This window comes from Canis lupus, chromosome X (genome assembly GCF_048164855.1).
Source record: "Canis lupus baileyi chromosome X, mCanLup2.hap1, whole genome shotgun sequence".
NCBI classification, from domain to species: domain Eukaryota; kingdom Metazoa; phylum Chordata; class Mammalia; order Carnivora; family Canidae; genus Canis; species Canis lupus.
The window spans coordinates 32,677,209-32,691,343 of record NC_132876.1 but is presented as its reverse complement, the minus strand read 5'-3'; the positions used below and the strand labels follow the sequence as shown (position 1 = coordinate 32,691,343).

General features: G+C 46.8%; 1 protein-coding gene across 3 annotated transcripts in view; it reads right to left on the bottom strand.

The window, feature by feature from the left end:
• LOC140627851 (A-kinase anchor protein 17B-like) overlaps positions 1–12,003 on the bottom strand; it is a 29,647-nt gene extending 17,644 nt beyond the window's left edge. For 2 of the 3 annotated variants that reach the window (XM_072816410.1, XM_072816412.1), the window contains exons 1-4: positions 11,777–12,003; positions 10,253–10,327; positions 7,494–7,559; positions 5,523–5,625 (exon numbers count right to left, since the gene is read on the bottom strand). The gene's annotated coding sequence lies outside the window, so the exon portion shown is untranslated. The remainder of the gene's footprint in view (positions 1–5,522; positions 5,626–7,493; positions 7,560–10,252; positions 10,328–11,776) is intronic. The other variant, XM_072816411.1, reaches the window with a different exon arrangement.
• Positions 12,004–14,135: the final 2,132 nt, after the last annotated feature.

Sequence of the window (14,135 nt, the reverse complement as noted above, 5' to 3'; positions counted from 1 at the left end):
GGCTCCCTCTGCCCTCCCCTAGGCCATACCAAGTAGGCTTTTTACATATATCATGGTTTCAACGCTACAGCAATATCACTGGCAACTTCTGCCAGATTACTAAAAATTAACTAGACAGTGCCTGGCTTATAGGTGCACAATAATTAATTCCTGTTGTGAGGCTTTTTCCTAAAGGAGACCTCAGCCAAAAACTAACAAAAAAAAAAGATAGGAAGAAGAGGAGGATTACTACCATGAAAACAGGTAGGAGGGACAGAGGGAGGAGGAAGGAGAAGGGAGAGGAAGAGGAAAGAAGAAAAAAGAAAGGAAGAAAGGGAGGGAGGGTTCTGTACTTACTAACATGGAAGGACGCTGGTGATACTTACTACAGGGAAAAATTAAAAGCAAGTCACAAGATTGGGTGCCTGGGTGGCTCAGTAGGTTAAGCGTCTGCCTTTGGCTCAGGTCATGATCCCAGGGTCCTGGGATGGAGCCCCATGTCATCAGCCCCTGCTCAGAGGGGAGCCTGCTTCTTCCTCTCCCTCTGCCCTTCCTCCTGCTCCTGCTTTCTCTCGCAAATAAATAAAATCTTTTTTTAAAAAAAAGTTTCAGGATAATGTGCAATATGATCTTGTTATTGTAAAAGTAATATAATAAAGTAATAAAAGTAATATAAGTACACATGCCCCTCTAAATATAAAGTCTGCAGAGATGTATATCAAACTGTGAACACTATTTCCCCTAGGAAATGGACTGAAAATTATGAGAAAGGAATAGACTTGCCCTTTTTACTTTGTACATTACTTTGATCTTTGAATATTTACAATAAGCATGTGTTAATTTTGTATTAAAATTGTTTTTTAGTTTTTCTTTTAATTTTCTGTTTTAAGTAGGTTCCACACGCAATGTGGGGCTTGAACTCACAACCCTGAGATTAAGAGTCTCATGCTGTACTGACTAAGCCAGCCAGGTGCCCCTGTTTTGAAATTGTTTATGAAAAAAAGGAAAGTCACATGATGATAAACTATTAAAAGGAAGCAGTTCACAACTGCTGATCTAAAGTTGCTCAGAAAGGATCAAAACAGTCATAGAATAACACCTCCCTTCCCCATAACCAGTCTATGTGGGTCATGACCAAAGCCTGGGAGCTTAGAACTTTGGATAATGAGGAAGCACTTGGCCACATTACATAACATAACAAACTACACAATGTCAAGACATTTTGATGAGTTTTGACCTATGTACACAAACCTATGAAACCATCACCACAATCAAGATAGTGAAAATGCTCATCATCCCTAAAAGTTTCCTCATGCCTCTTCATAATCCTTACCCCACCCCCAGCAACCACTGATCTGACTGTAGAATGCTTAAGTTACAACTGATATATGTTATAGCAAAAGTACACTGATGTTTCTGGAAAATACTCATAGTTACATCCAGTACTCAACTAACAGGTGCTTTCTTCTAAGTCAGGATAGTTTGTCAACTTCAAGCTTAAATGTGCCAATCCCTGAACCTAGTTAAAGTTGTATAGGGTCCGTGGGTGGTGGGATGGGGTAACTAGGTGATGGGGATTAAGGAGGACACTTGTTGGGATGAGCACAGGTGTGCTGTGCAACTGATGAATCACTAAATTCTATCCCTGAAACTAAAAATACACTATATGTTAACTGAATTTAAATGAAAAAATGTTTCAAAAAGCTGTATAGGGCCCTACTTTGCTCTTAAAAAACAGATCTAAAAAGGTTTATGCTTTCCCACATACAATCCCTGTTTTTTGTTTGTTTTTAAAGATTTTATTTATTTGACAGGGAGAGGCCACAAGCCGGGGAAGAAGCAGAGGCAGAGGGAGAAGCAGACTCCCCGCTGAGCAGGGAGCCTGATGTGGGGCTCGATCCCAGGACCCTGAGATCATGATCTGAGCCAAAGGCAGATGCTCAACCGAGTGAGCCACCCAGGCGTCCCCAATCCCTGTTTTAAACTCTGTTTAAACCAAATAAACATATTCAAAAACCAATCTGTCCTAAATAAGATATATTTTTTAGGAGATATACACTTCATACATATTTATACATGGGAATAAAACTATATCTACTAAAATAGATAGAATCACTGTGATCAAGTTATTAAGCCATGACAAAACTGATTGTTTAGAACAACCTTTTTCAGGGGCGCCTGGGTGGCTCAGTTAAGCATCTGCCTTCAGCTCAGGTCATGATCTCAGGGTCCTGGGATCGAGCCCCATGTCGGGCTCCCAGCTCGGCAGGGAGTCTGCTTCTCCCTCTGCCTCTGCCTACCACCCCCCCCCCGCCCCGCTCGTGTTATCTCTCTCTGTGTCAAATAATTTTTTAAAAGGCTGAATTGCAATAAAGATTTTTAACTCTTCTCACGTTCTACCATGACCTCCCCTGTCCCCTCCCCCATGTACCCACATTTTCTCCTAGTCTTGTGATTAAAAGCTACACTTCTGAGACCTCTTCTTCTTTAACACCTTTGCAGAGGCAAACGAGAGCTCCTCCAGCCTTAAAAAAAAATCAGTCATTCAATAACATTTACGCAGCATGCATTCCAGCAGTATCTTGTGTACATAGGCATTTGACTCAACATGCGCCCAATGCCAGAACATTCCTAGCAGATTCTCAGGGATGACAACGGCTTTCTCTAGTCACCTGTCCACCTCATCTACCTCTAAACCTAGCAGCAAAGCTGACTAAACAGCCGTAGAATAAGAGAATAGAGAAAAGCAACCAGTCTTGAGAAGTTCTCACAGGTGTAAAATGCTTGTTGTAACTGGCAGTGAAAATTCCAGAAATTCTGTGAAGTCTGCATCCAAAGTCACTCCAATACCTCCTTTCATTTCAGAGGATAGAGAAAGTCCTCTGCTATGTTTGTCTCAGGGCTTTTACTTATTTATTTTTTTTTTTTTTTTGTCTCAGGGCTTTTAGATCAGAAGTGTGACTTTACAACTTTAAAAGCATTTGAGTCATAAGCAAAGTTTTCATCATTCATCCTCTCTCACTTTTACTCACACTCAAATATTTGCTATCAGAGTTCTAGCAAGGCCATGGCAGCAAGGCACGTTTTTTAAAAACAGTGAAAAAAAAATAGGACCATCTGCACAATTGCATATCTTCCCTCAAAAGTAGTTCTTTGCTGCCTTTCCGTTTTCTCCAGGCCTTTGAACCTTAGAGTTAGTCATTTTGAAAGCACTTAAGATGGATCAGATTATATCAACATATTTATAGTCAGTGGGGCAGCCAAAATATATCTAGGTCAAAACAACCTAGCCAATTTCCAGTTTCCTGGCTAGTACAGAGTCCCAGTGAATCTTGACCAAATAGCAGTATTCCCTGGCTCTCCAGTCAAGAGGTCATGGATAAACATTCATTTGACACTTCATTAACCCAAATAGCAATTTTCAAACTGAGCCTGACCATATGCTCTGATTTTGAAAAAAATTAAAAATCACATCATTAAAATGAGTGGCACTCAGTGTTGCAGTAACAGTAATAGAGCCAATACGGGACCCATCAAATGACTCAATTCCCAAATCAAGATCGTCCAGAGGGCTTACTGGGGCACCGGGCTTTGGGGACAGAAAGAAAGGGACTTCTGGACCCACAGCCACTCAGCAACGATAAATTAGCAACCATGGAATACTGGCATCCTGCTGACGGAGAATCTCTTCTACCAACACTCAAAGAAAATCTGCTCTAAGGTAGAGTTTAGGGTAAACATTTTTGTTATTATTGTTTCAGGTGTACAACACTGTAACTTGACATCTGTATGCACTACAATGTGATCGCTCTCAAAAGTCTAATTACCATCCATTGCCCTACAATTGACCCCCTTCACCCCTTTTGTTCATCTCCCTCCCCCTTCCCCTCTGGTAACCACTAATTTCTTCTCTGTATCTATGAATTTGTTTTTGCTTTGTCTTCATATGGTTTGGTTTTTAGATGCTACACATGAGTGACATCATATGGCATTTGTCTTTGTCTGACTTATTTCACTTAGCATAATATCCTCAAGGTCCATCTATGATGTTGCAAATGGCAAGATCTCATTCTTTTTTATGGCTGAGTAGTATTCCATCACGTGTGTCCATATACATATCTTCCACATCTCCTTTATCCATTCATTCCTCAATGGACATTTAAATTGTTTCCCTATCTTGGCTATTATAAATGATGCTGCAGTAAATATAGGGGTACACATATCTTTCCAATTTAGTGTTTTCATATTTTTCAAGTAAATATCTAGTAATGGACTGGCTGGATCATATAGTAGTTCTATTATCAATTTTTTTTGAGGAAATTTCAGTACTGTTTTCTATAGCGGATGCACCAACTTACATTCCCACCAACAGTGCACAAGGGCTCCCTTTTCTCCACATCCTGGCCAACACCTGTTATTTCTTGTCTTTTACACTAGCTATTCTGACAGGTGTGAGGTGATAGCTTATGGTGGTTTTGATTGGCATTTCTCTAATAGTACAGGAAATTCTGACCCTGAAATGAAGAAACCTAGATTCATGTTAATTCATCTCTTTGGGCAACTTAATAGCCCATTTTTGTTTCCCTATATCAGAAGATCATACTAATGGTTCCTTTGTGTGATGATGTGTGTAAAAGCAAAGTGTTTTTAAAGCCAATAAAAATAAATTGGGGCCTGGGTGGCTCACTCGGTTAAGCATCTGACTCTTGATTTTGGCTCAGGTCATGATCTCAGGGTCATGAGATCGAGCCACACACTGGGCTCTGCACTGAGTGTGAGCCTGCTTAAGATTCTCTCTCTCCCTCTGTCCCTCCTCCTCTTGTGCATGTGCTTGCAGTCTCGTGCTCTCTCTTTTTCTATCATTAATCAATAAATAAACAAATAAATATTGATCTAAGAAAAGATTTGTGTTAGGTCTTTCCATGCAAATGCATTTATATAACTATGTGTTGCTGTGGACAAGAGCATGGGAGAGATTTTTTTTTTTTTTGGCGGGGTAGCTTTTTTTTTTAAGATATGCACAGGACAGTGAGCCAGACCCAGCTGACCCATTCTTTGGCCTTTTGCCCCTTCTTCAGCACCAGAAACATTCTTGTTGTAGAACACCCCTTTCCAGACACTTCTAGCTAAGAACACCACTTCATACCTTGGATCAATGTACTATAATGCTACTAAGGTAGACTCATTGCTTTCTCTTCTTTGTGTTACAAAATAAAAGCTACCAGAGATTTAAAGGAATGTGGCTGGGAATCTTTCCTTTTGCCTCAGTCACTGCACAGTCAGGGCATTATGTGTGGGAAATGAATACCACGAAGTCACCAACCAGTGTTTCGTGTCTCAGTTTTACCTTCCTGTCTGAAAATGACCAGCAAACTCCCTGCCTGCAAGTCGCCACCTACAGGGGAAAAGCAACCCTTACGTGGGATCACGCTTTGCACAACGAAGCAGTTTTCTGAGAGCAGCAGCATCTCTCAACCTTTTTATAATCCCAAGGTAAACTTAATTTGAATACAAGTCCTATGGAAGAGGATATTACCCAATACCTTAGGCGAAAATGTGTTCAAGGAAGGAGAGCCTGGAGAAGCCACAGTTCATATGAACTCTTCATGGTAGCCTGCTGTGTCGTGGCATCTTGACCACGGAATACTGTCAGAGAGAAAGTGGTACAAAGTCAGAAATGGATTAAATGGTTTCAAAAAATAAGGCAACTGCATATTTATGACTTTTGGCATAAACAGTGCTGAGACCTACATGGTTGTACTTATAGACCATCACGATCTGGTTTTTCTACCTGTTTAATAGTAATTCCAGGTATTGACGTGGTCAACGTATTTCTCATTTTTCACACCCCCAGCAAATTTCTGTAGAAATTCTATAGAGGAAAAAAATCCTACTGAAGTGATAAAGAGACTTGCTGCATGTCTGGTTAGCTGTTTCCCTTCTTTAGGGATTTGCATTTTCCAATTACTTTTTTTTACTGAAAGAGTGCTACTCTTTCCAAAGGAGTTCCACCACTACTCTGTGCTACCAGCATGGGAAAGAGTGCCACCATGGACATCTTTGTACACATCTTTTAACAGATTATTTCCTCAAAATATGTTACCATGTCAAAGGGCAGGAGTGAGCTTATATAGCTCACGACATATTGGCAAATCGCTCTTGTGAAAGATTATGACAGTTTATCATGACATCAGCAGTATTAAACTGCCGAGTCCCCTGTGGCGCTGCTGACACTTGGATCATTGCCATTTTTATTTCTGCTACTTTTATTAGTAGGTAAGGGCAACTTGAAGCAGCTTGAGCTCTCATTTTTTAAGTGAAATTCAATAAAAATTAAACATTGGCTCCAGCCCACCCCAATAGTCAACATCCTATTCAATGTCTCTAAGCTCCAGGTTTTGTTCACATTCCAAGGCAACAAGTATAATAGAGCTCTTAATTTCCATGCCCCCTACCCAACTTCCTCTTCACCTCCACTTGCCTGTCCCCACCCAGTGATTTCCATCTCTCTAAACAGAGCCACCCTCCTGGCCCATGCTCAGGCTCAAAACTAGGAGCCGTCCCTCCCTCCATCACCTTCGGCCCTTGAGCAAGTCCTCCTGACTCTGCCTTTACCACATTCCCAGGCCATGTCCACCATCACTGCTGTTTCCCGGGCCCAAGCCAGCGCCATCTGGAACCTGGATTACTGCCACATCCTCCCAACTAATCTTTCCTGCCGTCCTGGCCCCCCCAGAGTCTATGCCAAGTGACAAGCAAAACGATTTTTTGGAAGCCTTAAATCAGATCGTGTCAAAACCCTCCAGTGGCTTCTCACTGTGCTCTGAACAAAATTCAAACTGCTTACCCTCAAAAGCCGGCCCCTGCGTACCTGGTTCAACTCATTTTGTACCCTTCTCCCCTACCTCTGGTTCTCTCCCTATCGTAGACTGTTGGCTGTTCCTCAAATGCACCAAGTTCACTTGCCTAAGATTTTCTCATGGCTGGCTCCTTCTCATTTCTCAGATTTGGCCTAAATGTCCCTTCCCAGAGAAGCCTTCCCTGAATGTCAGCCTAAATAGCATGGCTCCCCCACCCTGTCATGTTGGAGCACAGCACCCCAACTTATTTTCACTGTAACACTGAAATGCTCAAGTATCATATGCATTTATTTATTATTTATTTATTTTATCATATGCATTTATTAACGTGGCTTTTGTCTGCCCCGCCACCTGCCCCTCAGTCTGGAATTTCCAGGAGGGCAGGACTGCATCTGTCTGGGTGACCAGTTTATCTTCAGAGCCTAGAATAGTGTCTTGCACATCGCAGGAACTTCATCATGCTAACCGTTACCTCAGAGATTATGCACATCAGCTACATTTCAAAGGTGTTACCTCCATATGGAAAATGGTAACAACAATGCCCACAGCTGGATGGTGAAATGCCAGCGCAGACCTGCAGGATCCTTCAGGCTCCCGGAGCTGTTAACGTTCACCAGTGAACCAATGTCGCCAAGGTCCACCTAGCGTACCTACCAAGCAACGACTCTGTTTAAGACACTTTGGGGGATACAGCAAGGAGTCACCCTCAAAGAATGGAGTCTAGAGAGAAAAAGAAATTAAGACAATTAACCTGGAACCTGAGGAGTAAAATGGCAGGTGCCACGAGAAGCAGAGGATACTTCTGGGCCTCAGATGAGCACAAATGATTTGAACAGCCTTTCACACGAAATGAGTGTTAGAATCTCTGGGAAGATGCATCTGGGCTCTTCAAAAGTGCTAGCACCGCTCCCTTCAAGCATGTTGGGGCATGTGCAGGAACAGTGGGTTGTAGCTGTCACAGGAGCCAGCCTAGGGGAAGACACTGCTGCCACGTGGTCAGCCAGGGGCCAGAGGCACTGTCCCACAGCGCCCAGACAGACCAGCATAAGGAAGAACTGGCCGCCCCCAATGCCAACACAGAAATGGCTTGCACCTGTCCATCCAGAACATATGGAGTGCCTTCGGGGACTTCTGTATGAACATGTTTAAAATGGTATTTGCTAGGAAGTGGTTTTCTGAGTTGGTTCCCCCTCCCCCGAACTCTTTTTACCACTTTCACCTACCTCCTATACTCAGCAAGCATGCCGCAGAAAGAAAACCTGAGTCCAAGTGAAGGATGAAGGACAACAGCAAACCCTGAATTAGAATATTCCTGAGTGGGGGCTGGTTTCCCCTTGAGCGGTAGTTTGGGGGCCTATGGGGGCAGGGAGGTGCCAGGACTGGGGGATGCAGAGCACTTAGACCCCAGCTAAAGGAATCTGTCATGCACAGCTCTGGCCTCTGCTGTCAAAGTCAGATCAAGCCTCCTGATGTTTCAAGAGAAACTGGAAATCCCAATTTTTAAGATCTTTTGGGTTTTCTTTTCCCTTTCTTTCTTTTTTTTTTTCCTTAGGTAATCTCTACCCCCAACATGGGGCTCAAACACACAACCCCAAGCCCAAGATTTGCATGTTCCACCAACTGAGCCAGCCAGGCCCCCCAAGATCTTTTGGTTTTTCAATGTTGACCCCAAGCTAATTCAATGGCTTTTTAAAACATTGTGCAGGCTGCCCCAGTGTTCATAGCAGCAATGTTCACGATAGCCAAACTGCAGAAAGACCTGAGATGTCCATCGACAGATGAATAGATAAAGAAGATGTGGTATATATATATATACAATAGGTATTATTCAGCCATCAGAAAGGATGAGTACTTGCCATTTACATCGATATGGATGGAACTGAAGGGTATTATGCTGAGCAAAATAAGTCAATCAGAGAAAGACACTTATATGGTTTCACTCATGTGGAATATAAGAAACAGCACAGAGGATCATAGGGGAAGGGAGGGAAAACTGAATGAGATGTCATCAGAGAGGGAGAAAAACCATGAGAGACTCTTAACTGTAGGAAATAAACTGAGGGTTGCTGGAGGGGAGGGGGGAATGGGGGAACTGGGTGATAGGCATTAAGAAGGGCACGTGATGTGAGGAGCACTGGGGGTTATACACAACTGATGAATTACTGCACACTACATCAGAAACTAAGTATGCACTATATGTGGGCTGATTGAATTTATAAAGTGAAATAATTAAAATAAAATAAAATAAAATAAAATAAATAAAATACTGGGCAGGCTGAAGCACACCCACCTAAGGCTGAACTAGGGTCTCTCTCTTAGCTTGCTCCTTCTGTATGTTGAACCCCAGGATCAGTTTGGTCACAGGCAACTGGTGCTCCCTGAGGGCTCAGTTAAATATGCTGACAATCAGGCAAGGCTCTCAAGAAAGAGTGAGGCGGGATAGGCTTGGGGACCCAACTAGGGCCTTGCAAGTGATCAGCACTGGTTTTGCTGTCTTCTTCCTTGGCGAAAAATCCCCAGCATCTCCCTAATTCTTACGACATCAGGGCCCAAATTCCTTTCCAGGCTCTCCAAAACGTGACACTACCTCGCCTCAGCAGCCTTATATTTCATCATGTGCCTGTGTCCCCTCGCCGCTCCAGTTGGGCCAGCTTTCCTTGAGTTCCTTCAAACTCAAACCAGTGAGCCCCTCAGCCAAATGCCCTCTTTCCTTGTGTAAATCCCACCCATCCTCCAATGCCTTGCTCACCTCCCGCCTCCTTTATGAAGCCCTTTGTGACAGTAAGCAGGAAAATGCTTGAGAGCTCAAGGGCTCCTGTCAAGGGGACCTGGGTTCAAATCCCACCTCTGCCACTGAGCAGCTGGATGATTTAGCAATCTGCTTTGACTTTCAGAAAAGGATCATAGTCTACCTTTCAGAAATTCTGAAGGGTTAAGAGAAATGACACAAATAAAATCCTCAACTCCCAGGAAGTGCTCAATCAACGTGAGCTTTTATTACTATTATGGTTGACCTTTCTCTGTGTCTCCAAGTGTTCCAGCCTTACAGTCGATTCTGGGCAGAGCACCAATGGATGGATTCCATATGGCCTACGTTTGCTCAGACAGAGCCCCAGACATTGGTCCATCTCAGTTTCCAGCCTGGCTTTAAAGAGCTTCTTAAAGTTCCAGGAACATGTTGGAAATAACACGGAACTCACAGAGACCCAAGCGGACTCTAAATCAGAGAGTTGCACAAGGAACACGACCCTGGCCCTGAAACAATTCAGTAAAAGTCCCTCTCTCTAGCACCGGCAGAAATGCATGCCGGGAAGATACACACGTAGCCAGAGCCAATGACAGAGAGAAAGGGTGTTTCCCCCTCCCCCTCACACACACCACCCCTTTCATATTCACTACTCTCTGTACCTCACCTTTCCTTCTGATGCTGGAGATGGCACACGAAGCCAGCCAACGTCCACCCTCTTCACGTGTGTATGATGGGCAACCTGGACAAATGGGCCACATGGCAAAGGTCACCTTTGGCTGGGCTTAGATGGAAAGCATGCAGGCCCTGTCCCCCCGAAGTCAGTCGCATTCATCCTCTGGTAAGCACCCTACCTGGGACCCCCTGGGCACCAGCACCAGCAGGCTGATGATGCTTGTCACTTTTCTCTGTGTTTAACGAGGATCAGAGTAAAAGCACCTCCGTGCAATTTACTCCGTGCTTCCAGTTCTTCTATGCTTTGAGTGATCCCCTCCCAAACAAACGAACAAAAAGCAGGGCACAGTAAAGTGTGATTCCTGGAATGCCATTCTTTAAAAAGCCACCCCCCCCTCGCAAAAAACGCCAAAACCCCCAGAACTTGAGAGGTTTTCTCAGCGCCAGGACTGAGCCCCCCTCCCCCAATCGTGCTGTGCAGGTTTACGCTAGTTCGGCAGCACGAAGTTCCAAAGTCAGCAGCAGAGGCGGGCAGGAAGAAAGCACAAAACGGGCCTGATCTCTGAGACCCTACAGTCAAACTAGAAAAGACACAGAGAACATGAAAAGACCCAAACGGTAGCAGCCCTCGCGCTGGAAGCCAGTGTTCCCATGCAAACAAGTCAGTCACTCCTCGAGGTTGGTTAGCGGTGTTCAAAAGTTCTCCGGGAATGGTTGGCTTCGAATAAAATCGCAGCAAAGGCAGAGAACAAATGGGAAGACGCGGGTCCCAAGGACCAAGACTACCCGATCCCCACCCCCCGCCCCCGAGTTCGGGAATGGCAGGTTCTCTTCTAGCTTGGGCGTCTCCAACTTGCCTCTTCCCCTGGCCGCGCTGACCCCCACAAACCCAAGATAAGGCCCCGGCGCTTTGTGCCTTGTGGGTGAGTCCTGCTCTCCCAGTCAGACTGGACGTGGTATTATTCGGCCCGCACCAGAAACCTCAAGAGACTCCTGACAAGTCCCTGAAACCAAGGACCGGGTCATCGGTGGGGCGGAGGCGGGGAGCCCTGCTAATGACTGATTGAATGGGATGCGTGCAGGGGGAGGAAGCCTCGGCCCTTGGCGTGGGGATCGAACGGGAGAGGGCACCTTCAGGTCCTACAAGCGGGATGCCACGGCCGGCGTACCCCAGGGGAGTGCCTCGAGTGACCTCTGCTGGAACAGCGGCCGGAGGGGGGCCCTAGAGTGGGTGCCAGAGCGCCCCCTAGTGCGGTGCCAGGGCCCGAGGAGGTGCGGCACAGTCTAGGGAGAAGGGAGAGGACCAGGGGAAGAGCCCAGGCGCATCTCTGGAAAACCTGACTCTGCAGGGGCAGGTGGGGCGACCCAGGCCTCCCGCGCATCCCCTCCCCAGTCCCCACCGAGGGCCCCGTGTGGCCCTGTCTGCGAGGTACCGGAGCTCTCCCTAGGCCAGGGCGGCCAGCGGGCCGAGACGCAGCGGGACGTGGCTGCTGCCCGCAGAGCGGAGGGCATTTACCGGGAGTCTAAGGAACCGCTGCGTCTCCACTCCGGTCTACGCCTGGGTAGCTGGGCCGCCGCCCCCGCCGCCCCCGCCGCCGCCTCTCTCCAGCCTCCGCAGTCGCAACCGCCAACGCTCCCGGTCGCTCCCTGCGACTGTGGCCCGCGAGGCCAGCTGTTGAATGGCTCGCGTCGAGCGCACCGGGCGCGGAAGCGTCCCCGCCGCATCCAAGTCGGCGACGCACGCGCGCGCCCCGGTGCCAACGCCCCGTGCGCCCCTCGCGCCGCTGCGGCCCTGGCGAGCTCGCCGCGGCTGCTCCCCGGCCCGGGCTCCCGGCTGCGGGCTCGCCCGCCCGCTCCCCGCGGTGGGCTCTCGCCAGACCAACTGCCTCCCCAGGCCGGCTCCGCCCCCCTCGCTGCCATCCCTCAACTGGCCCGCAGGACCAATGGCAACCATGGGCTAGTCCCGCCCCCTCGATTCCCCCGGGGCCAATCGCCTTCTCCTGAGGACCCATCAAGGGGCCCCGCCCCTCTCGTGCGGCAAAGCTGCTGCCAAAGTTTATCCCACTGCGCGGTTGCTCCTGACGATTGCGAGGCTTTGCCCAGGCTCCCCCCCCCCCGCCCAGTCCCCCCTCCACGAAGTTACAGTGATTTCAAGGCTGCCACTCACCTGGCCTGCAGACCCCCACGCGACCTATTCTTTTGAATAAGCGAATATTTAATAAGCTAATGAGAGAGGTACCGTTGTCCACCTCGTCCCTGAGCAGGGCTATTGTGAAACGTGCACCCGCCTGGCCAGAACGTGCACATCACAGGGTCAGCAAGACTCTAGAAGGTCATCCACTGACTCTCCCCGCAATGCCGCGTGTTTTGTGTTTTGTTGTTGTTTGTCCTACGTACAGGGGCTCTGCGCTCTTGGCTGGACGACTTCCAGTGAACAGCCACTTGGATAGCGCAAGGCTGAGTGAAGCCGCCCCCCCCCCATAACTTCTGGCCCCTCGAAGCCACACAAAGCCAGCTTTGCCCCTCTTCCCACAAGGGTCCAACAATTTGAAGACAAATCTGGCCCCACGGTTCTTCCAGGTTCTTCTGCTCCAAAAAAACTGAGTTCGAGGCTCTGCTTTGAGTTTACGCCAATTCCTTTATATCTTTCCAGAAAGTGGAAGGTGGGAAGTAAGCCTCTCTGCCCCCCCTACCCCAGCTCCCAACCCCAGGGCATAGACCCTTCTGCATAGAGCAGACCAGGACAGTCACGTCCCCTGTCTAGACATTACATTTTTCTACTCCAGCTCCCTAGGATGGCATTTGCTTTCTCGACTGCCATATCATAGCCCACGAATATTAGATTTACTGTCAGCTAACCCCCAGGCTATTTCTCACTGCTCCTGCTATCACAAGGCTCTGTTTTCTACTTGATTAGCTGGTAAATGTCACTGGGTTTTGGGGGGGGGGGCTGCTAATTTCACTCTTTTTTCTATCAAGACCTCTTTGCTGGCTCATTCTGTACTTAACATCTCTCCATTTGTCTTGCTACTACTGCCAAGCTCAGGCCTTCATCCTGTGTGCACAACTGCCAAAGAATCTCCTAACAACTCCTTACCTCTACGCTTGTACCCTCCTGGGTGGCCTGCCAATGCTCGTGTCTTCATCCTTCTGACACCAGAAGCCGCAGTGGTCTCTCAAACACAAAGATAATCCTGTCACCCACCCAACCTAAAAGGTCACCCCAGCTTCAAATTCTTTCATACTCCTTTTCCACCTCCCTTTGCCTCCACGATGAGATCCAAAACCCCGACACGGCATGTGAAACCCTTGGTGATCTGGCCTCACCTGCCCAGCCTCATTCCTAGCTGTCTCACCTCCATCACAGAGCACTCAATACTTCAGATCTACTGAACTTCCTGCTGTTTCTCAAATGACCCATGGTCTCCAACCACTTCTATGCCTTTCATACAAAGTCTGGAGTAACCTGCTCCCTCCCCTCCTAATCCTGACCTGTAATACACAGATATGTTTTATTCATTCATTGAATACCTATCCCGAACACCTGCAAGTGTCAAGTATGGGGGTATAACAATGTGATCTTTAAAATTTTGACTTGATCTCTTCATCAGGTGCTTCCAAATAGAGGGTAATGATTCCATTTCCATTCACATTGCCACCCAGACATCAGGCAGGTCTTTGTAATGATTGGACTTCAGATTCCTCCAGGCAGCTGAGACTAGGATCATTTTCCTTGTGAAGTATCATTAGATAATATTCAGACTCATTCCATTAAGGTTGGCAGTTTGAAGGCCAGAGGTCTTCCTTCATTTCCTTCACTTTAACTTACAAAAAAACAATCATTAAAATGTTCTGTGAGAGAGTATATGCTTATT